The sequence below is a fragment of the Tympanuchus pallidicinctus genome, unplaced genomic scaffold (assembly GCF_026119805.1).
Source record: "Tympanuchus pallidicinctus isolate F22 unplaced genomic scaffold, pur_lepc_1.0 scaffold15, whole genome shotgun sequence".
Classification (NCBI taxonomy): Eukaryota; Metazoa; Chordata; class Aves; order Galliformes; family Phasianidae; genus Tympanuchus; species Tympanuchus pallidicinctus.
Window position 1 is genome coordinate 10301012 of NW_026294669.1, and position 21565 is coordinate 10322576.

The window sequence follows — 21565 nt, forward strand, 5'->3', positions numbered from 1 at the left end:
AGAAGCCACCTTGCCTCCATGAATTGGGTGGTGAAGATGTCACACAGGGCTCTCAGTGGAAGACCCCCCCATCTCTCTGTATTTCACAAGTAGGTTTCACTAACGTGGGCCATCTGATGCCTTGCCATGTCAGGAAGGAGTACATTTCAGCTCAGGAGGGACCAGATCTACAACATGCAAATGTGGACAGCACAGGCAGAGCTGTTAGGTTTAGAGTTACATCTCAGGTTTACTGTTGAGAGATGTCCGAACCCATGAAGTTCCACTTACCTGCCTAAGAATTTGAAATTACAGAACCCTATGGGTCAGTCTGTGTCAATTCCAGTGGGCCCACTTCAGAGAGGAAAGCTTTTGTTATTTGGTCACAACCACCACAGGTGAAGACCGAATGCAGCTCCTTTCCTAAGCCCTCATTTTAGATATCTGTCTGAATATCTACAAAACTACAAGACTTGAATTTTTAACTAACTGCCCCCTGCTTAAAAAAAAAAAAAAAATTCACTTTCAGAAATAGTTTATATGTTGAATGAGAAGAATAAAAAGTTACGTTTTTAAAAAAAATAGGTTTTCTTGCTCCTGACCTTTTAGTTTAAATAGCCCTGCAGCCAACGTGGGTGAGATTTTAAAGTCAATTGGTTTTGATTATAAGCAATTGAATATCACACACTGAGTAGGTACTGTATGGATTTTAGTTAAGTTCATTAAAAGCACGCAGGTATGGAAGGACACTGTATTAATGGAGTGCTCTGAGCACCTTAAGTTTTCAGAATGGCTTTCCAGATCATGAGTTCCAAATACTACAAGAGAATTACAATCTGCTGAATGGACTTTCAGTTTTACTAGTATGTTCATATTGCCAATACATTGAGAGCTGTGTTTGCCAAACCTGACACTGAAAATTTCTCTCTCAAGATATTGCTCATTACATAAACAGGTAAAGTAAGGGAAACTGATACCTTCAAAGCTTACTCATATTCAGATCCAGATTTTTCAGTAGAGGACATCTTGTAGGGTGCAGCAGTTTGTTGTATAAGTGCTCTTCTGTAAACACAGCTGTTTAAATGAAAATTAGGATATAGCAAAATCTGTCAAAGGTGGTAATGGGGAATGATAAGTATTAAGCTCATCATAAAGGTAAATTACCTAACGTTTGGTATGAAGACAGTGGGTACGTGGGGACAAGTCCTGAATTCACTTTTTATTAAAATCCAGACCTTGTATGGAGTGTTCACTAAGACATCTTATGTGCCAAACAACACCTCTCCAAATTAAGGGGTAGTTGTAATTGCAATGTTTCTAAACTCCCTCCCCCCCTCCCCCCAAAAAAATCCCACTTGTATTTACCACAGAAGTTTTCAGTCCCTTAGATAACATATCTTGGAACACAATAACAGTGTACAGCAGCAGGCTTCACACTTCCAGTCTCAAGGCAGAAGTAACTTCTAATAAGCACGGCCTGTAGCCTCAGGCCTTGAGTTACAGGAAGTTACAGTTTCTGATGTAGTGTCATACCTCTTAATGGCATTGTTTAAAACTAATTTTTCACTGTTCCTTTTATTTGCCAACAAATAGGTGACTGCTAGGCACTGTATATCCTACCAAAATGTGGTTGCTCCTTGGGCAGTGACAAGAGCCTCAGGTTAACATTCCCTCCCTTCTGCTGTACCGTGTAGTTAACTCAACCTTTATGTTTCATCAGTCTTTTTCTGCAGACAGGGACCTTTCTGCCTTCATGAGCCTCAGTGGGAATACTTGGGCCTGTGTCTCTTAACTGTGGTGACATTTACTGACCTCGTCATGTCAAGAGACAGGAAAATTGGCAATTAACAGGACCTGTCTTCAGGGGGAGAAACAAATGTATATCACTTGTCTGTAGGCAGCACATGCTTCAGATGTAGTTCTCTGAAAATAAAGCAGTTGTCCCAATTTAAGCTCATTTCATTTCTCCCCAAAGAAGTGAAATACAGTCGCTGTGGCGATAGTGTCAAGTCATCCCTCTGTATTATTCCATTTGTTCCATCACAGCCTATTCTCTCCAGGGAGCTCATTTGTATTCTCTTGCTTTCAGGTCATCTGACTCTCCCTTCGTGTCACAGATTTAACTTTGCCATCTCTTTAGTATAAATTAAAATGTTACCGTTGCCATCAGCCTGAGGCCGGAAACCACAACTGTGACTACTGAGCAACCTATTTTAAATTCCAGCACAAAAAGCTCTGTGCCTAAATATTTTATGGCTAAAGGCCATTTGGCTTCAGATCTAGATCTAAATATTCAGGATGATGCTTACTATCACTAGCACAGCCTGCCATCTCTTTGGAGTATGTGCTGATATTGTATTTAGAAGTGTGTTTTTTTCCCTTTTGAGAAAACACTGAGAAGGGCAGCCTGGTCTGCACTTCAGTCAGTCACTGGCATCAGCATAAAGTTGTAAAGGACATTTTACTGCATGTTTAGAATGCTTTCCCCATGGAAACCCTTCTTCTCCCCTAGCAGCGCTGCGGGGAATTAAGAACTCACAGCTGGTTATTGAAGTGGATACCTGAACATACGTACTCTCCACTTAAGCATCATTTTAGAAGGTCGCCACTGACATATGTTCCTTCCCTTTCCCTGGCTCCATGTGAGACGCTCTGGCCATCTGCAGCAAAACTGCCTTTCTAATTGCGCTGCTCCCTCTGCAGAGCAACGGTCCTCAGCTTGGGTGGGAGCGGATGCTGTGCTCCAGATCCCCCTCCAAACCCAGTAACACCTATCTGCATACCCAGAGCAGCTCGGTCCGAGCAGGTCTGTGCAGATTGATTTTTTTTTTCCCCTGTGCAAATGCAGATAGCACAGCCTTCTTCGGCCAAGCAAGGAAACACAGCCGCAGCTCGGGGTGTTGCTGTGGATGACCCGTCCCATGGCAAGGCTGGAGCTGCTGTATCCCTGCCTTACAGATCTCCATCCCAGCTGCTCAGCAGCGCCTCAGCGCTCCCGCCCGCATCGCCGCACCGGGAGGCAGCAGCAGCACCTAGCGGTGCCAGAAAGCAGCACCGAGCGGGACCAGCTCTCTCTGCCGCCGCTCTGCTTCGCAGCTGGGAAACAGTTCCACACACACCGCTCCTCGGGCAATCCCCTCATTTTTCTATCTTTTTCAAAGCATGTGAACGGCACTGCTTTGCATCGCGAGCCTTCTGCTAAAGAGAGCTGAGTGATTCCCTTGTTTGGCCAGAGATTTCAGGGAGGTCCCCCTATGTGTTGGAGTTAGTACATGGAAACAAGCAGCCCAAGGAATCACTGCAGCATTTCGATTCAAGTTGGATGTCAGGAAAAATTTCTTCTCCAGAAGAGTGGTGATGCACTGGAATGGGCTGCCTGGGGATGTGGTGGAGGCACCATCCCTGGAAGTGCAGAAGAAAGGATTAGATGTTGTACTAAGGGATGTGATTTAGTGGGGAACTACTGGTGGTAGGTGGACGGTTGGACTGGATGATGTTGGATGATCCAACCCTGGTGATTCTGAGGTTCTAGGATTTCTTTATAACTTTACCTGTGGGGCTCTGAGCAATGCATGCCCATGGAGATGTGGTTCAGCATGCTGCTCTATCCCTGAGGCCTTGGGAACCAAATTGCCTTCTCTACAGCACAGCTGAGAAATAAAGCCAGCAGTGCCCCACAACAGCTTGCCCCAATGCAGATCTGTGCTGTGTCCTGCTCCCAACACAGAGCCTGCCTGACATCAGCATTTAGCATTTAAGTTATTAAACTGAAAGATAATCCTGCTGATTGCGGAAATGGAGGGACTTGAAAGCTATTTACCATTCACATGGTGATTTAATACAGTACCCCAAGAAGATGACAACAAACCAGGGTTTTTCTGTAGGTCTCCAGAAGAGATGAGGATGCAAAAAGAGTGGTAAAAGAGACGCTGCTTTGCACAGGGCAGTTTGCTTTGCAGCTCCCAGCTCTGCCTGACCCGAAGCTTATCCTAGAGCGGGAGTTCTGAGCAGAACATGCAACCACGTTGTGTTTTATTTGTTCTCATTGCCTGTCCTCAATTTTCCCGTGTCAGTTTTAAAGTGGAAATCAGATCGCAAACGCTATACATATAAATAATGTATTGACTATCTCATGCGAGCTGTACCAAAGGGGTGTTACTGCATGGAAGGATGTAGTGATACAGTTGCCTGATTAAGGGAGGACTGAGAAATTAAGAAGAACAGGTAAGTAATTAGATATTGTGTAATGATCATCTCTATGCTGTTACTTCTCTGAGACGTGAATTGAGAAACACCCAGTGCTGCTGCAATTGGCAGTCTCAGGATTGATACTGTACACTGTACAGTGTCACTGTTTTTATATAGCTATAACAGACTGTCAACATCAATGACTGGATCAGTTCACAGGAGGATCCCAGCCTCATTATATACGTGCATATCCATATGCAGTGGTATCAATGCGGGCCATTCTACCGGAGGATCCAGCAGATAAATAACTGAGGTTCTTATCTCGCAATTTTTAAATGTCGCTAACACAGCCCGGCTGTATTTTTATCCTCTTACCGCCAGGCTGCCTGTGCATCGCCACACATACCGCTTAGCTGTCAGCTCTCCGCCGCCGGCTTAAAGGAGCGGAGCGGCACCGCGTAGCACAGAAGCCCCCGGCCCCCCGCGGGGCCCCGCCATACCTGTGCCCTCCGCTTACCGGCGGCTTGACGCCCACCGGCTGCGCTCCTGCGGGGCAAAACTTCTTTGTTCATACAGCCCCCAACCCCTCAGCCTTCTCCGGCTTCACTTCTGTCCCTTTCGCCCTTCCATTGAGCAGGAGGCGCTGGCGGAGCGCCCGGGCTCGCTTCGGGGTCCGCTCGACGCGGCGGTGGCTGCGCTCCGTGCTCGCCCCGGTGCCCCCCGCTCCCATCCCGGCCCCGGCCCCGGCCCAGCTCTTCCCGCAGGGTGGGCTCTCCGTAAAACCACCGCTCCGCTGCGGGCTCTACACTCGCTCTCCGTGGATCCTCTCCCCGCCTTCCCCATGGAGGCAGTCCCCGGCACTGTCCCCCCCTTCACCCGAGAGGCAGGGGCCCGGAGATAGAGCTCCGCGGGCCACCCTCCCCCCACAGCCTCCCGGTCCGGCTGCGGGGAGGGCGATCCGCCCGCGAAGAAATGCCCTGTTGAACTTTGAATACATTAGTTGACATCAGTGCGAGTTGGGGCTGCCAGCCCCTAGCTCCCTCCTCCTTCCCTACCTCCTCCTCCTCCTCCTCCGCCTTCTCCTCCTCCTCCCCCCCTCCCGGTCTCCGATGGAAAGAGTTGAAGCCGCGCCGATAGGAGCCGCCGGGAAGAGGCAGCGGAGCGCAGGGCAGGACTTGGGTCCCAACTCCGGCCGCGCCGCGGGGACGCTGCCCGCAGCCGCTCGCATGGCCCGGGGCAGCGCACCCTAAGCGCTGGGCTGGGGCGAGCCGCCGCTCCGCTCCGCTCCCCGCTCTCCTCCCGCTGCAGCCGGAGCGCGATGCGCCCGTGAGCCCCGCACCGGAGCCGCCGGAGAGCCCGTAAGCTCAGCGCGACGGAGGGGCCGAGGGAGGGTGGCGGGGAGGGGGCGGCGCGAACTTGGAGGCTCGGCGGGAAGCCCCCCCTGCGGCCCGGGGTGCGGAGGAGTCGGGGCACCCCGCGGAGCGCCGTCCTCCTGCTCCGTCCTTTCTGCCCCGGCAGTGGGCAGTCGGGGCGCTCCGGGCGCTGCTGGTGCGGTCCGGGCGGGCAGGATGGGGAGGGAACGAGCCGGGAGGCGGCGGAGGTGATTTCTTCGTTCTCTCTCTGCTCTTCACCTTCCAGCTCTCCCGTAACCCGCCGAGCGGGGCTGAGGCGAGAGGGAAGCCGGAGAGCTTAGACACAGGGATACTAATGCTTGTTGTGATCGTTTTTCTCGATTTTTTTTCCTTTTTTTTTTTTTTTTTTTTCTTCTTTCCCGGATGGTAATTTGTCTTTGTGGTAGGGGTGGCCCATTAAATTTCAGCTCACGTCCTGATGGAGATCAAAAGCGAAGGGGAGAGGGAAGCAGAGAGCCTTGTGCGGCTCCGTAGCTCCGTGCATTGTTAGAAACTTACGGGAAGGGGGGGATTCCCGAAGCAACCTTTGTGGCTGCTGCCCCGACGCCCACACCAAAAGTTGGAGATGTGCATTTTCCAACGCTGCCATCTGCTCGGCGCTGCTGCCTGGGAGCATGCTTGCTGTTACGCCTCAGAGGAAACAAACAAAAGGTGTGCTGCCAAGTCGGGCTGAACCTGTCTGTTCATGGGCTTAGGTGGAGCGTTTTAGGGAGTATCTGTGTCCTAAGGCTTCACTGTTCTTTCTTGGCTCAGGTTGGACTCTTGTCTATAAAAAAGGTCTCCAAACGCGGTAGATGCCAGTCCCGGTTTGCTTTTTTTGTTTGTTTGTTTCTTTTTCATCCTAGAACTATTTCTGCATGGATATATCGGTTTGGGATCATAGTAAAGTTTCCTTTTTTTTTTGGGCGAGCGTTCCCTCTCATTACAGAAAATACTTCTCCCAAATTACAGTGTGAGCAGCACGAGGTTAGCTCTCCGCCTCCGGACGAGTTCAGTTGTGGGCTGAGACCCCGCACCGACTGCACTGTGAGCAAAATACAAAGCAGCAAAGCTAAAAGTTAGGACGAGCTTCGGTTCTCCCTGCTGCCTGGGATCAGCAGAGGTGCAGACTGAGTGCAGGCAAAGAGTGAGAGGAGCTTGTTCCAGCTACACACACAGCACACAGCAAAGCGCTCCTCTATTATAATTGTGATTTGTGAGCGCCCGAGGGAGAAAACTGGTCATAAACTGCAGAGAAGGCAATGGGAAAAGGAATATTTAAGCATATCACTCTGGATTTTTAAATAGAGGTTTCCTTTTTAAATAGCTGCTTGAATCATCCCAGTCTCCTTTTCATTTTTCTCTCCCTTTTGAACTACAACTTTTATTTCTGTTCAGATCGTGCAGAATGCCGAGCTGGCTCTGCACAAGGCGGGCTGCAGTGTGGGATCTCTGCATTTCATGTTGTGCCTTTTCCATTGTCAGCACAGTGGAGACGATTTCTCCTTTTATTTTTTTTCTCCTCTCCCGCTATTTTGCCTTCTTTCCTCCAAGAGATTAAGTTTTTGTCCTACCCTGTCAGCAACACGTTAATCCTGAAGTCATGGGGGGTGGGAGGGAGCGAGTTTGTGCCATTTGGCATATGGAGGTTTGTTCTGTGTGCCTCTGGCCTGTGGGACTGCTGAAAGCACTGCCCTGCCCTCAGCACAGAGTTGGGGGGAGGGAAGGGGCAAACTGCAGAGTAGGAAAGAACGACCCCAGAGGACATAAGGGGAGAGCAGAGAGATGCTGCGGATGGGGTCTGTGTGGGGAATGGCTTTTAACAGCGTGGCCCCAACCGGGTCACACAGACTTAAAAAGAGGGTGAGGGGTAGGGGTTACCTGGAATCCATGGAGCCTGAGAGAAACTCAGTGTAGGCGATGCTGTGGGATTTCAGCTGCTTTGCACTGGGATGAAGCAAGTGCCCAGGCAAAACGGCACCGGTGGCCTGGTGAGGTTGCTATTTATTCTCCAGACAGAAAGCTGGAGTGGGGGAGTGTGCACCCTGAGCTTACTGCCATTGCTTCTCTACCTTAGCTTAGAGTCAGCTGGAAAAGTCCAGCTGGGCTCAGGCCTTGCTGGGGTGTATTACTGCAGAGTGTTCTGTGTCGTCTTCAACGTGGCTCGGAGGATGCGTTCCTATTTTAGCCAGGTTTGATAACCGTGTGAGCAACCACGCTAGGGTTAAGTGAGACCGTCTGCGTGAGTTCTGTTTTCCTGAAAACAAACACGACGTCGAAAGTTTCAGTGGAGGTCTGGGCTGTTGCTTCTCCGTTTGGCAAAAGGGGGCAGCAACAAACAGTGCCACAAAGAAATCTGCCGCTCTGCTTTCATGTCGGTGTTTGCTATTGCCAGGGGCTGCGAACTCGGGATGCTCGGAGCCCTTATCCAGGTGATTCCTCATAGAGACAGCAGCGAAGTTAGCTGACTGCATAAGCGAAGCGGGAGCAAAGCTGTCGTGCTTTCAGTCTGGGGCTGCACCAGTTCTCCATGCTGGTGTGACTGGCGTGGAATCTAAGGCCAATGCTGCATGATTTCAGAGCTATTCCAGTTCTCACTACTTAGGCTGATAGCAGTGACCTTCACCTCTCACCACACTGATTTTAGGGAAAGTGTGATGGGGCCCCAGGTTTGGGTTGCTGTTCTTATAAATGCCCTCCAAGGAAATGCCAGCACCGCTTTCCATAGGAGGAAAAATGAACACCTTCGTTCCTAAATTTAACTTTGTTTTAGAAGTCATTTGTTTCCAGCCTAGAGAGACATATTGATCCGGCTGATAAAATATTGCTTGTAGGATGCATTTAAAAGCCTTTTCACCTTTTATTTATCTGTCTGCCTGGAATCATTACATTAATGCTTCCTAGTTGATTTCTGAGTGGGAGCCATGGGTGATTTTGCAGAGCCTCATCAGGTTCTGCCTCTTCTGAGCACAGGCTGCTCAGACCCTTCATGGTGTGGGAATGCAGCCTGGTACCACTAATAGGGAGGTGCTGAGGGATGTGGCACTGTGACCATGTCCTGTTATTGGTATATAGCACCTGGATCTGCAGCCTCAATGTAAGCCCCATGTGAAGTCTGCAATAGGTTTGCCCTGCTGTGCAGCATGTCCGACTTCTGGTGTAGAGCTGAAAAAGGGAAATGCAATCTTATGCAGGTAGTGGTGGAGGCGATTCAGACCGATTCTCTAGGGGGTGGAATTCGTTGTTGTGTGCTTTGCAGCAGCTGAGATTGCAAAGTACCTCTTAAGTGATGGACTTACTTTTTAGAGACTGAATCCTGTGAGGCTGAACTGCCACTATTTAGGTTGCATCTTTGTTATTTAGCCCAGGACACAAACAGTGGAGAATTACAGTGCTATCCCCGCTGTGCCTTCAAATAGGCTGTGTTCGAATATGAGTGCTGTTGACTTTGAGAATCAAATAACAGTTCTTTGTTACTGCCTGCCTTTTTTCTTTTTAAGGAGAGAAAAAACAACTTGCTGATGAGTGTGTCAGCCAGGCTTATTGTAAGTCATTGTTTCTCTTCCTTTTGCATTGTGGGCTACTGACTCTTCCCACATACCCATCTCTGCCCATGGTTGCAATTTTCATGAGTTTCAATGGCAGCTGTCTGCATACAGCACAAGACTTCACAGGTATTTGGGCTTGTGAGCACAGTGCTTTGCTTCCTGGAGGTTATTATTCAAACCCAGTTAGTCTCCACATTTATTTCAGTACTGTTCTCGTTTTCATCCAGCAAATACCCCGTAACAGCCATTATCCTCTACCCCAGGCTCACACGGTGTGAGCAAAGTGCAGCAGAGCTTTGAAGGCTCTGCTGTGACTCAGTATGCAAGGTCTCCTTGACTACAGCGCCTCGGCTCCCAAAGTTACCTCCCAGAAAGAACTGAATTTTAAGGCCCATCCAGAATAGCTCCAAGTGATTTTCTGCTGGGAAGTGCATGAGTGGTGATACTTTGGATTACTTTGGATATCTGCTGTCAGATATGTATCTACATGCATATTGACATATGTTTTGTTTTGTTTCAGAATATAATAAGTCTGGCCGGTAATTTGCATGTGAAGGATGTTATCAAGTTACAGCATATGACTCTGAATAGGTGATGGAGCTATTAATGTGCTGATAATTAAGCATACACCCAAGCACTGTGTTGGTTATGGACGGGTGTGCCCTATTTACTTTTTAGTAAGCTTTGAATGAGATCGTAAGTAAACATGCTGATTGCTAGTCTTAATCCTCAGATCAGTTGTGAACATGTTGAGAGCTTCTAAGTCATCTGTGTAATTTCATTGCCTTTCTGTAAGGGGTCATTTGTGGAAAGAGCACAGGATATTTTCTTCCCATAAGCTGCTTTGAAGGGTCTTGTGCTCGTAATGTGCTGTGTGTTCATGACCAGATCCTGACTAATACAAACCTGCTTTGTGCAACAAAGTGCTTATGGACTTGGTAGTCTCACTCTATCATGCACCCTTTATTAGGCCGTTGCTAGAAGCCATGTAAGTTGCTCAGTGCCAGTTTTAAGGTTTAACTTTACCCACTGTACAGCAGGATGTGACCACCTGGGACACAGCAACCTACAGAGAAGCAGCACAGGAACCATTCGGTCTTGGCCAAGCGCCGCACTGCACTCAAGGGCTCAACCATTACTTCAAACCCAGGAGGCAGCCTCAGCAATTGGGAATAGCATGCGAGGATGCTGCAAAGTGAGTCCTCCAGCAGCCTCGTGTCCCAGTGCTGGGTGTGCTCAGACTGTGAGCTGAAATGCTGTCGCTATCCTGCACAACAGCCAGGCTAAGTCCTGCTTAGATGATCTATGAGCAATTCTCAGTTTAAGGGTTTGGGGCTTCCAAAGTTTGCATACTTTGCAGATTGCTCGTGCCATAGTCTTCAAAAACTGTTAGCTTTTAAGACAAGCAGATGGCTTTAGCAAAATGTATTTGCTGGCACCTGGAACAGGTGGATCTAGAATCAATTTATGCAGTGTGATTTTATCCACACCCTTTTTGGAATCATTTTGTACCCTGGAGCCACCTAAGATGCTTATTATATAGCCAATAGGGAGCTGCTTCTGTCTGACTACATAGGATTTTACACATCTTTTATAGCTAATGCCTGGATTGAAATGCAAAATTTAGAACTGGGAGTGCATGTGAATTTGGAAACTCTCTGGAGAGAATGTGGGTGCATGTATCAGCGAATGAATTATGTCCTCCATAGACAAAGAGGGCTGTTTTCAGTGGTAACAAATGTCCTTTGTTCGGTGTTTGTCATTTTAAAAGTAGCATTTTTCATTCCAAGTGCAAGCCTCGTACAGGTTACTGATGTAAAGTAAAAATGGGGAAAAGAACCCTTTAACTGCATTTAAATGGGCGACAATGAAAATTTCTCATGTGCTACAAAGATAGGGATCAGATCAGTGGTTCCAAAAAATGGCTGTGGCAGCTCTGAGCAGTTGCACAAGAAGGGGAAGAAGCTGCCTGTCTCCTGAGGGCAGGAAACACTCCATACAAGGACACAGTGACTGGTGACATCCTCATCCTATTACAGAACTGGGTCCATCCAGCCTACCTGGCTTGTAGTGATTGCATGAGGGTTCTGAGTGAGTGCTGGGGCTGTGTGCACTGCTTGAGGTGGGAGTAGGAATGGGGTTTGGGAGTGCTTTGGGGCCAGCACTGTGCTGGAGGAGGATGCTGACTGCAGAGCGCCTGCTGTACAGCTCTCATTGCTTTGCTGTGTTTCCTGGCCACGTGGAAGTTGGTTGGCCCGCAGCTGCAGCTAAAGGTTGCTTGTTTATCTCCCACAATGCTGGTTTACAAGAGATCAAAGATTAGTGGGGGAGAAGACAGCAAGAAAGGAAAGGGTAGGAAGTTCACCCTGGTTAATTCAGTTTGACAGGATAATATGGTAAATTCAAGAATGTAGAGAGAGGTGCATTTTGGAGCCTGTCCTTATAATGAATGCTGGAAAGAAAGAATTGGCGAGGTCTCAAAAGTTTGCCGGAGTGATTACAGATCCCCCCGCTCTGCCTCACGTTCCTTTCTCTGCTCTCTCTTCCTGACTGAAGCCGGTTGTCTGCCAGAAGGAGATTTTCAAACACATGGTTTAGACAGGGCAATCAGTCCGTATTTATAAATCACTTAATATTTCACTCTCTGACCTTTCTGGGGTCCGCTCCACATCTGAAGAGTATTTTCATTAAAAATACAAAGCTGAGGTTTGGGTTCTGCATGTGTCCACGGCGTTCCTCCAGTCTAAGAGGGCTCAGCTTTTATTGGTAATTGCAGCTAGTAACCACCTACTTCAAATTAAGGACAGCAGGGCTTGTGGTAGAATGAAACAGTGTAGAGAGGCATACTGCATTTAAAATGAGAAAAATAGTACTATGCACTGTAAATTGGGCTCTGAGATGCTGTTTCCGTACTGATGGGGGATGATTCAAATAACACGTAATACAAATGTTGAGGATGATTAAGTGATACAAGAGTACAGCTTACATGGAATTCTATTCTGTTGGCCATGCTAGGCAGTCCAATGTAACAACAGTCAGAGAGAGAAACTGAGGTGTTTCTGTGGGAGGACCTGAGGGCGAAGTATGGCCTGGAGAAGGTGGTGTTCATCTGTGAAAGATATTGTGCAGCATAATGATGCAGATAGGCGCCAGGTAGGATTGCCTGTGACTGGAATCAGTAGGAATTAGACTTTGACTTATGTGAGAAGTCTGGTGCTACGTGACATGCTCAAGGTCATAGAGTGAGTCAGTGGCAGAGGTAAGATTGCAACCCCTGGAAGAACTTATTCACCTACTTAAATTCACATGTGTAGTTAAATCCTGTGAATTAAATGCTTTATCTCAATGCTTTCCTGGATCAGAGCTCCACACTTGTACCTTCAAGCTCGTGTGTTTGTCTCCTTGCTAAGCACTGCCAGCAGGTAACTCCATCCTCCAGACATCTTACTCACCTGAGATGTTCCAGTTAGTGTGACAGAAGAGAAAATAATACCCTGATCTCAGGAGCACAATTGGTCCCAATGTTTTGAAGATGAGATGGGGTCATCCCTCTATTTTGTACTTTTTTATACAAATGTGCATGTGCATCTATATAGATTGAATTAAAACAAAAGCAAGTAATTAACATCTTTAAAATTTTACATTTTTCCCCTTTCACCAATAGAATCTGTCCCCAAGAGAGTAATTTGCTACATATCTTCTGTATTTGTCTAGGGCTGTATGTCAGGAATACAAAACATGGCATTGCTAATGCTACGTGTTCCCTCTAATGGGTCTTTGAAATATTAAAACAGCTTATATTTGGAATGAGTTTCACACACCTCCTTCTATGCAGTTGCTTTGCAAATCCAGGCTTCACTGCTTTGCTTCAGCAAATTATGAGTTTATTATACTCCCGGAATGCTAATAGCACTTCGTTTTCTCCCTAAATTTCTTCTTCATATTTATGTATTGATTCTTCATTTGAGCACACTTTTGCAGATAATGATGATACTACTGAGGATAGCTTGTGTGAGTTAATTGCAAGAATGCCATCCCTCTTTGCCAAGAGCCTCTCTGTAAAGTTCATAAGCTAAGGCATCCAAAATGCTAATGTAGCGAAGAAGACTGGATAAGCTTACTCCCAATGTTGTATTTCATTCTTATTTTTGTGATGACCAATCTGTATCAGAGTTGACAAATCTTAATTTAATTTTTCATTGAAATCTCATTGGCAGATTTGCAGATGCCATGCTTTAAGTAAGCAGTTGTTCTGATGGTCACTTGCTCTTTACTCAGTTGAATCACACATTAACTGTGAGTGAACATCTGTGAACCAGAAGTTTTAGTGTTTCCCCCTATAGCTTACATTTCACATTTGGTTCCAGAGATTCTCCCCCATCTCAGTCCCTCATCCCACATTGTTGGGTGGTAATGCCAGGAAAGTGCTCTCAGTTGGTTTATATCTTCTCTGAGGCCACAGAACTTCCTTGAGCTGATTCACGTTCAAGCTGGTCATCTGTTCTTAACAAGAATCCAGTTTCGGTTTAAGTCCTTCTGTTGGAAGAGAACATCCTGAAATTCCTGTTTAAGTGTTAAAGCTACAGCAGCCCTCGTGGTTACATTGCCTCTTACTTTCTCACTTGCTTCTTGGCCAGGCTATGCTCTCATCTGGAGAGCAGAGCATTCCATTTCCTTGCTGTGGAAGTACTCGTGAACTGCAATCAAGTCAGCTCTTAATTTTTCTGTGATATTTCAGCATTATACTGGATTCCCCTGTGGTTTTTCAATCCTTATGTCAGCCTGATGGCTCTTCTCTGAACACTTCCTGAGGATGTTACTGGCCAAAGAAGACAGAGTAATGCTGACAGATGCAGGAGCTAGGGAGAGCCGGAGCGGCAGAGCAGGGTTAAGCAGATAGCAGGAGATAAGGGCTATATGGCAGATAAAGTTGGAAGGCAGAAAAAGGAGATACAGTGGCACAAGAAGCTCCTGGCATGAGGAGCCCAGTTTAATATATGCCTGGGGAAGAACTGGAGTAGCTGTAGCATTGAAAGACAACAGCATGTTTTTGCTGGCTGGGAGCTGGGTAAGGACTGTGGCAGTGGTAATGCTTGTAAATCAGAGCAGCGTTCTGTCAGAGCTGCTCTCTGTGGGTAAATTTCAAAACATCTGTCTGCACTTTGCTTGGGCATAACCAGGCTCTGTCTGCTCAGTTTGAAGTTCTGGTGAAGTTGCCACTCTTCCTCCAAGCGTATGATCTGATCCCACAGAAGCAACCTGATTTTGCAATCTGTACAAAGGCAAAATGTTTCTTGTTTCAGTGAAATGACTGTAATGAGAATTTATTGGCCTGAGTTCTCAATTGCTAACACAAGGCAAGCGCTCTGAATCTATTCCACAAATTATAGCCATGTAGAGCTGGGCTGTACTAACCTCAACCGTGATACTTGTGATCTGAGAGGACTAGAACCTTCCCATAAGTAACATGATTTCTGTTTTTAGCTTGGAGAGATGTTATCATTTAATGAAAACCCTTTGTTTTCTGGCAGCCTACTTGGCTATTCATTTACAAAGCTCTCACAGGACCTGGACATCCATGAAAAGTGCAAGAGCCTAATTCTGCTCACAGATACACTAGTGCAGCCTCAATGAAGAGCTGCAATTGTGCTTGAATGATGATTGATAGCATGAGCCCAGGAAGTTAAATTTGTACCTATGGGAAAGAACTGCAAAGGGAGCATGCTGGTCCAGAGACACACTCCAAAATTAGGTGTGCAACATTGTGCTGCAAAACCCAGAGCCAAGGAAAGCATTTCCAGTTTTAATTAAAACAAAATCCAAAACAACAGGATCTCTGTTTCCATCAGTGTTTAACTTTCCCAAATGTTTGAGCATGAAATGCAGAGGTAATTGGTTAGAAACCTGAGAAAAATAATGAGACTTTTTTTTCTTTCCCCATTCTCAAGCTGATTCAGCTTAGAAAGGAAAAAAAAAAAAAAAAAACCAACCAAAAAAAAAAAAAAAAAAACAAACAAAAAAAAACAACCAAAAACAAAAAAAACCTCTGAAGATTTTATGTGGGCTGAGTAAGACTTCACTCCACATATAGACCAAATGAGCTACAGAAGTGCTTCAGTGAAGTTATCGTGTGGCCCTGAGCCAGTGGGAGTATTTACATGGCAGACTTCTACCTGGCAAAATCAGGGGCTTAAATAAATTGTATAAAGAATTGGAAATAATCTGATGTCTGCAGTTCTAATGGCCTGAGTTATTTGCAGAAGAGATAACGCCCTGATCCTGCCCCAAGGGACATCAGTAGCAAAAATTCCATTTGCGTAAGTTGACAATGGATTTTTCTTTCTCCCTTTCTCCCTTTCTCCCTTTCTTTCTTCCCTCCCCTCCCCCCCCCCCCCAAAAAAAAAAAAAAGTACATGTCTTGCAGTTCTTATCCAAGGACTGTTTGCTTTAACTTGGCATACTGCCTAAGTTAGGACTGCATGAGTTGGCCCCAGGTTTTCAACCAGACAGTACCTCTTTAAAATGCAATGGTATAATTTAGGTATCTCTTATTTGTTTTGAATAGTAGGGATAACGTGTCTGTCAGTTACAATGACTTGACAGGTATGATTAAAAGGCAGGAGATCAGGAAAAAGGCATGCTTATCACAGCCAACCCTCCTCGATGAAAATGTAAGTGCTCCGTGGCGTATTTGCAATTGAGGTGTAACTGAAAGCATTTTTGGAAATGCACTTTGTAGACTGCATTGAAATGGTGTTTTCTATTATGACCAGTTTCTGGAACAGATTATCATGATTGTAGGAAGCACTTCAAAGCAGATTGGTGTAGGAAGATCTTTCCCCGAAAACTTTGGCTTCTTTGTAAGAAAGAAAGCTACAAATGTGTCTGCAATCTGTCTTGTTTCAGTTACAACAGCCTTTATTTGATAAAAGTGGGCTGCTATTAATTTCTAAGATGCTACAAAGACTTTGCAACCCCCTTAGTTTCACAGGGGGTTCCAAAGTCTGTGTTTCCCTTCTCCCATATCCTTCTAAACTTCTTTTTTCATGTTTTTAAAGACTGAGACTTAAACACTGTAATGAAATGTTGAACTGCATCTGATAAGCAGTCAAATGATAATTTAAAGTCCTGGTGGCCAGACTTCCATAGAACAGATCCTGATGCATCGCCTGACCCATCCCCTGAGCTGATGCAGGATCAACTCCACCTCCACTATGCAGATGAGCTGAAGTTCAGGTGAACTCAGCATTGATAGGAACTGGAGAATGCCTTCAGATATGCTTCAATGTATTCATCTCTGAACTCCTACCTACAAGGCAAGCTACACGCCATTTTGGCAAGACTCCCACAGAAACTTTGTTTCTAGGCTAGATTCTGTATCATAGGGAACTGAAGTCTTCTGTATACTTGCAAACACAGAACAAACAGGAAAAGCTCAATTTCTGGTTGGCATGAAAGCAGGTGGTATAATACACTGAAGTATGTTGGCATGACTGCAAATAATTCTTGTTGTTCAAGGATATTGGGAAGGGAGGAAGGTCACACAGAAAATGAAGGAGAGCAGTAATGAGAAGGATTGGAAGCAACTCCCTTGTCCCCAACATGTGATAGCACACACAGTGGAACAAGAAGAAACTTTCCGAAGTTTTATTTTGCATTTCATCAAGCTGCCATGCATCAAACTTATCACATAGCCCTTCATGTGCCTCCCAAACACACATTTCCTTCCCCTAGGGAAGAAGCTGTAGCACAGAGAAGTTAAGTCACTTGCTTTGGCTCATTGAGGGCGGCAACCAATGAGAGTCCTGCAGTCACAGCTGCTCCGTCTTGTTTGACAGCAGAACATGATGAATTATTTATGCTAAAGTAGAAAGGCCTTGAAATGATTCCTTCTCCTTTGCAGAAATTATTTTTTCCTATAAATGAAAGCTGAATGATGTGCTGATGGGTTCCTTATGAATGCATACCATAACAGTTAAACAAGGTGTTTTTTTTTTTTTAATCTACAACATCATCAAATGAACAATTCTAACATTTTAATTTGCCATCAAAATATTGTGCTGTTTTCCATGTTCTCTTTCAACAAGTAAAGCAACACTCTGTGTGCTGCTACCCATAGAAGTACCCTCCGTGTGCTACAGCCCATGAGTTCAGCTCAAAGTTGCTGCCTTGGTGTTTGAAGCCAGTGGCAGAAATGCTGAGTCATGGCCTGGAGCAGTGATTGAGCACCTGTGGGAAGGCAGGGCAACCCAGGTGTGTGCAATTCTCCTGAGTGACTGGAACGGGAGGAGCCAGGATCCATCCCTTCCCAGAGTTCATTTAAGGGTTGGCAGTGGAGGTGAGGGTATTTTGGTGGAGATCCCTGTGTATGTGAGGCCTGCTAAAGGTAAGCAGCTTTTTTTCTTTATTTTTGTGCCTAAGGCTGTTGCAACAGAGCAAATCTTCACTTACTGGAGCCTGGAACCTTGCTGCTCTGCTGTCATTGCTGTGCTTTCTATTGCATTGCGAAGGCCCAAAAGGAACTTTTCTTTACTTATTCAATGCTTATTGTCCTCCATGGGCTGAGAGTCTGTCTCATATAATGAGGAAAATAGCTGCCAGAAATGGGAATCTTCCCCATAGCTGATGTTGTATGTTCCCTCCTTGCTTTTCTGTAGCCATACCATATCAGGTGCTCACTGCATCACATGGGGATGGAGGGCTGAGTGTGCTTTTGCATGGCCACCTCTGGTGTCAGCCATGTGAGGACTCTCTTTGGCCTTCTTTTTTAACCTGTTTGTCTTCAATCACACATCTTGTCATCCTTTAGAAATCTGCTTTACCCCCTGCTCAGGGTGATTCGTTTCTTTCTTGTTCTGTTACTGAGCTCTGTAACATTTATTTTAGTCTAAAGTACGATTTATCTACATGTGCTACCTTATGCAAAGGACTAGTTCTGTTTTTCTTTCTAAGGAAGTGCAGGTCACTATTAAACAAGCTTCTGAAGCAGATAACATTCTGAGCCCTTTCTTACCCTTTCTTGTCTCCAACATAGAAAATTATTAACCAGGCACCTCTTTTGCCTGTATTTTTAGTGAGCGTAAATTAATCTCCTTAATATGTAGTATGCTCCTTGCATCTACACATAATTAAATCATATTTGCTCTTGGAAACTATTCATTCAAGTGTAAACCTGCTTCCTGAGTAAATGTTCCTTTAATTAGTAGAACAAATAGGTTACGGAGTTGTGGGATTTGGAATTGATTGTCACAGCATTCCTTTCCCTGATGTCTGCCCCAGATCTGCACAGTGGAGAGGTGTGCTAAATGCAGCCAGGGAACGCAGCAGTGTGCTTCTTGCAGTTTGAAAATAAATGCACCCTGTGAATATTTTACACCTACAGAACCCTTCATTTGAGGATTATGAAGTGCTTCACTGTGCTGTGTGGGTATTATTCATTTCCCTTTTACAGAAAGGTGAGGAGCAACAGAAAGATTAGGGCCAATTCTCTATATCCCCACATTCTATTAAGAGGCACAGATGTACTAAGACATATATGGTTGTGTACTACTCCTGCAGAACAGCAGAGAACGTGGCTTTTCATATAGGCTAATGAGGTACAGCTTCCATTTTTGGATGCCTGCTTGGGCACATCTGGTCCCAGTGGTCCCAAAAGCAGCTCGTGGGGACTGAGAGCCAAAGGCTTTAGGCACCGCCTGCCTCTGCAGCAAGGCATCTCATTTCTGGATTTGTCTGCTGGTGTTCAGTGGCTTGGGGCTGGGCTGTGCACATAGAGGTAAAGTTGAATGAAGAACGTGGCCTTCCTGCTGCCTGGTTTGCTGTGCCAGGGCAGAATGATTATTCACAGATGCAGATCTTTGTTGTATGGCTTACCCAGGAGGTTGGAAGCTCAATCTGAACAAGTGCACTAGAAAAGACGTGCATGTTGCCGTTGCATTTCAGCACTTGCTTAAGGGTAAGTGTGTGTATATGGGTGTCATTTCTCAGGATTTTTTTATGTTGTGAATGTATAGAAGTAAATCTTGAGAAGTAATGGGAGAAATGTTTCCTGTAGGAGTAGTGTTTGAGAGTTGTCAATGGCTTCATGTTTCCTGACTGCACGTAAGAGTTTCTGATAGGAGAGGGAAGATTTTGAACTCTGACTTGCTCTTGCTGAGTTAATTAGCCTGAGTTTAAATAACTTTTACTCCTGAGCTGGAGTTGCCTGTGTGAGAAAGAAGTGTAAGAGACCACAGCCAAATGAGCCCCTTGTTAAGGATACAGGTGAACGAGCTCTGTAAATGGCTGCCTTGAGACTGAGCAGGAGAGTATGTCTGCCAGTGGAATACTGTTTGGACATATCCTTAATGAAAGGAAGGGGTTTGCTCTGGAGTCAGCAGCTAAAACATCCCTTCTTTGAGTGCAGTGTGCCACAAATGCTCTGCTTCTGCCTGGTTCTGCTTCAGGAGAGTGGTACATAGAGGTGGATGGAGGGGACTTAAGAATGCTGGAGCTGATGGATGCTCTCTGATCCCAGAGGAATGGGGACAGCTTTTTGTGTCTACTTGTCTTTGGATGGCTGTAATTCATAAAAGCATCTCCATTCATGCACATACTGATTCTACAATAATTTTCTCTTCTTATGGTTCCTTTTCTAAAAAATTCAGTCGAGCTATTAGATGTAGCTGAACCTGACCAGATAATGGGCTGTAAAAGAATGAATATGTTTTTAAATAATATCTTTAGCAGCGAACAGGTTTAGAGACTTGTTTTCTCTCTACATATTTACTCTAGCTCTGATAGCTCAAGGACTCCTCCTTCATTGCTTCAGAGATGTTTCTTTAAAAGCACGAGCTTCAGCTGGCCAAGTAAGTGCCACTTGTTGGATGCTTGCAGTGCTAATACATTCTCTACCTCATCAGCTAGTTCAGGTGTGCCTACCTGTGCTGGTGCTTTGTATCCTGCCTGCTAAGGAATGATAACTATAGGGTGTCTTCATGTGGTTTGTGTAATCCTCTTAACTGCAAGAAGATGTACTTACTGTGTAACACAGCACTTGCTCAGAGTTAGCAGGAAATACCTATTGCCATTTGGACTTGCATCCCATATTGCTGTCCAATAATTTCATCTTTGTAGGCAAGTTCTAACTCAGAGGTCAGATGGTGCAGGGACAGGAAATTTAAACCGGCTCCAAGAGGATGTCTGATGAGAGCTCTCTGCCTCCACTTCCCACTGTGAATCAGTACAAGGGGAATATATGTAATCTGTTTTGTTTGCTGACATTAGAAGTTCTGCTGGGATAAGAAGGCGCTTCATAGATGTGAATAGCATCTTGTGCCAGGCACGGCACTTTGTGTGGAACCTCTACGTGCCTCTGTAATGCAAGCAGGAGTGGGAATCATCTGAAATACACGTGCCCTGTGGACTGAATGTGTTGGCTTTGCTTTCATATGGGGATCTCTCCAGATCTTTGAGTTATTTAGTAGAAATTGTTTCAGCATCAGTGTAGTAACTTAGCAGTGCATATATTTTTGTAGTGTGGGTGGGAGTTGGAGCCACACAGTACAGCTGGAGCCTTGGCATTTTGCTATGCTGTGGCAGGTAGAATTGATTTTACAGTTAGGAGAGACTGACTTCAAATGTACTTTTATTGAATTTATTGGCATCTACAATTACAAGTGTTAAGAGGTTAAATGGTATGTATGTTCTGCTGTATGCAGCCCAAAAATTTGTTTAGAGATTCAAAACAGTGGAGTCTCCTGAGAATGGTTCTTTCTTTTTCCAAAATGTCTGCATATGGAAATCAAGCCTTTATGGGGGTGTTTAAGATCACTGGGCAATGTGATTGTTGAGCTTTTCTGTGCCCCTTGTGGATATTTGTGTCTAACAGTGAATTGAAGGAAGGACAGGATGGGCTTTTTAACTGAATGTGGATTAAACACTTGGAGCATCCTTGAAACATCTGGGAATGACCTAGATAGCATAGGGTTCTGGTACAGGCCTGGTGTGTGAATGCAGGCATGTCCTGCAAACGCTCTGTGCTTCATTACTCAACCCCTTACAAAGCAAACTGTGCATCACAGCAATGTGAGGCTTTGGTCTCTGGGATTTGTAAAGCGCTGGGAACGCTGAGTCTGGGCCAGCTACAGAACTGCAAGTATTACTATTGCTTGGAGTCAAGTAATCCTGCATAAATGTGATCTGCTTTGGTCCATGTTATCAGTTAGAAAAGGATGTGAATTGAGTGAGAAAGACGTGTGCTGTGATTGCTTAAATGGAAACCTGGGAATTAGTAAGTTTTAACTTCTAAACTCATCCCTGCCAGCAGCTTGCTCTTTGCCTTGGGCAAACAATGGGAAATCAGCTTCAGGTTCCTCAGCTGAAGTAATAACACATAAGAAAAAGAGAAGAAAAAAGCCAGTGTCTTCTAGAGTTGTTGTGAGAATTGATCAGAGATTGTTTTAAAATATTGCCTGAAAA

At 45.5% G+C, this 21565-nt stretch overlaps 1 protein-coding gene across 5 annotated transcripts in view; it reads left to right on the plus strand.

The window, feature by feature from the left end:
• The first annotated feature begins 5253 nt into the window (after positions 1-5253).
• SEMA5B (semaphorin 5B) overlaps positions 5254-21565 on the plus strand; it is a 251698-nt gene continuing 235386 nt past the window's right edge. For 2 of the 5 annotated variants that reach the window (XM_052676287.1, XM_052676292.1), the window contains exon 1: positions 5254-5525. The gene's annotated coding sequence lies outside the window, so the exon portion shown is untranslated. The remainder of the gene's footprint in view (positions 5526-21565) is intronic. The other 3 variants (XM_052676288.1, XM_052676290.1, XM_052676289.1) reach the window with 2 other exon arrangements.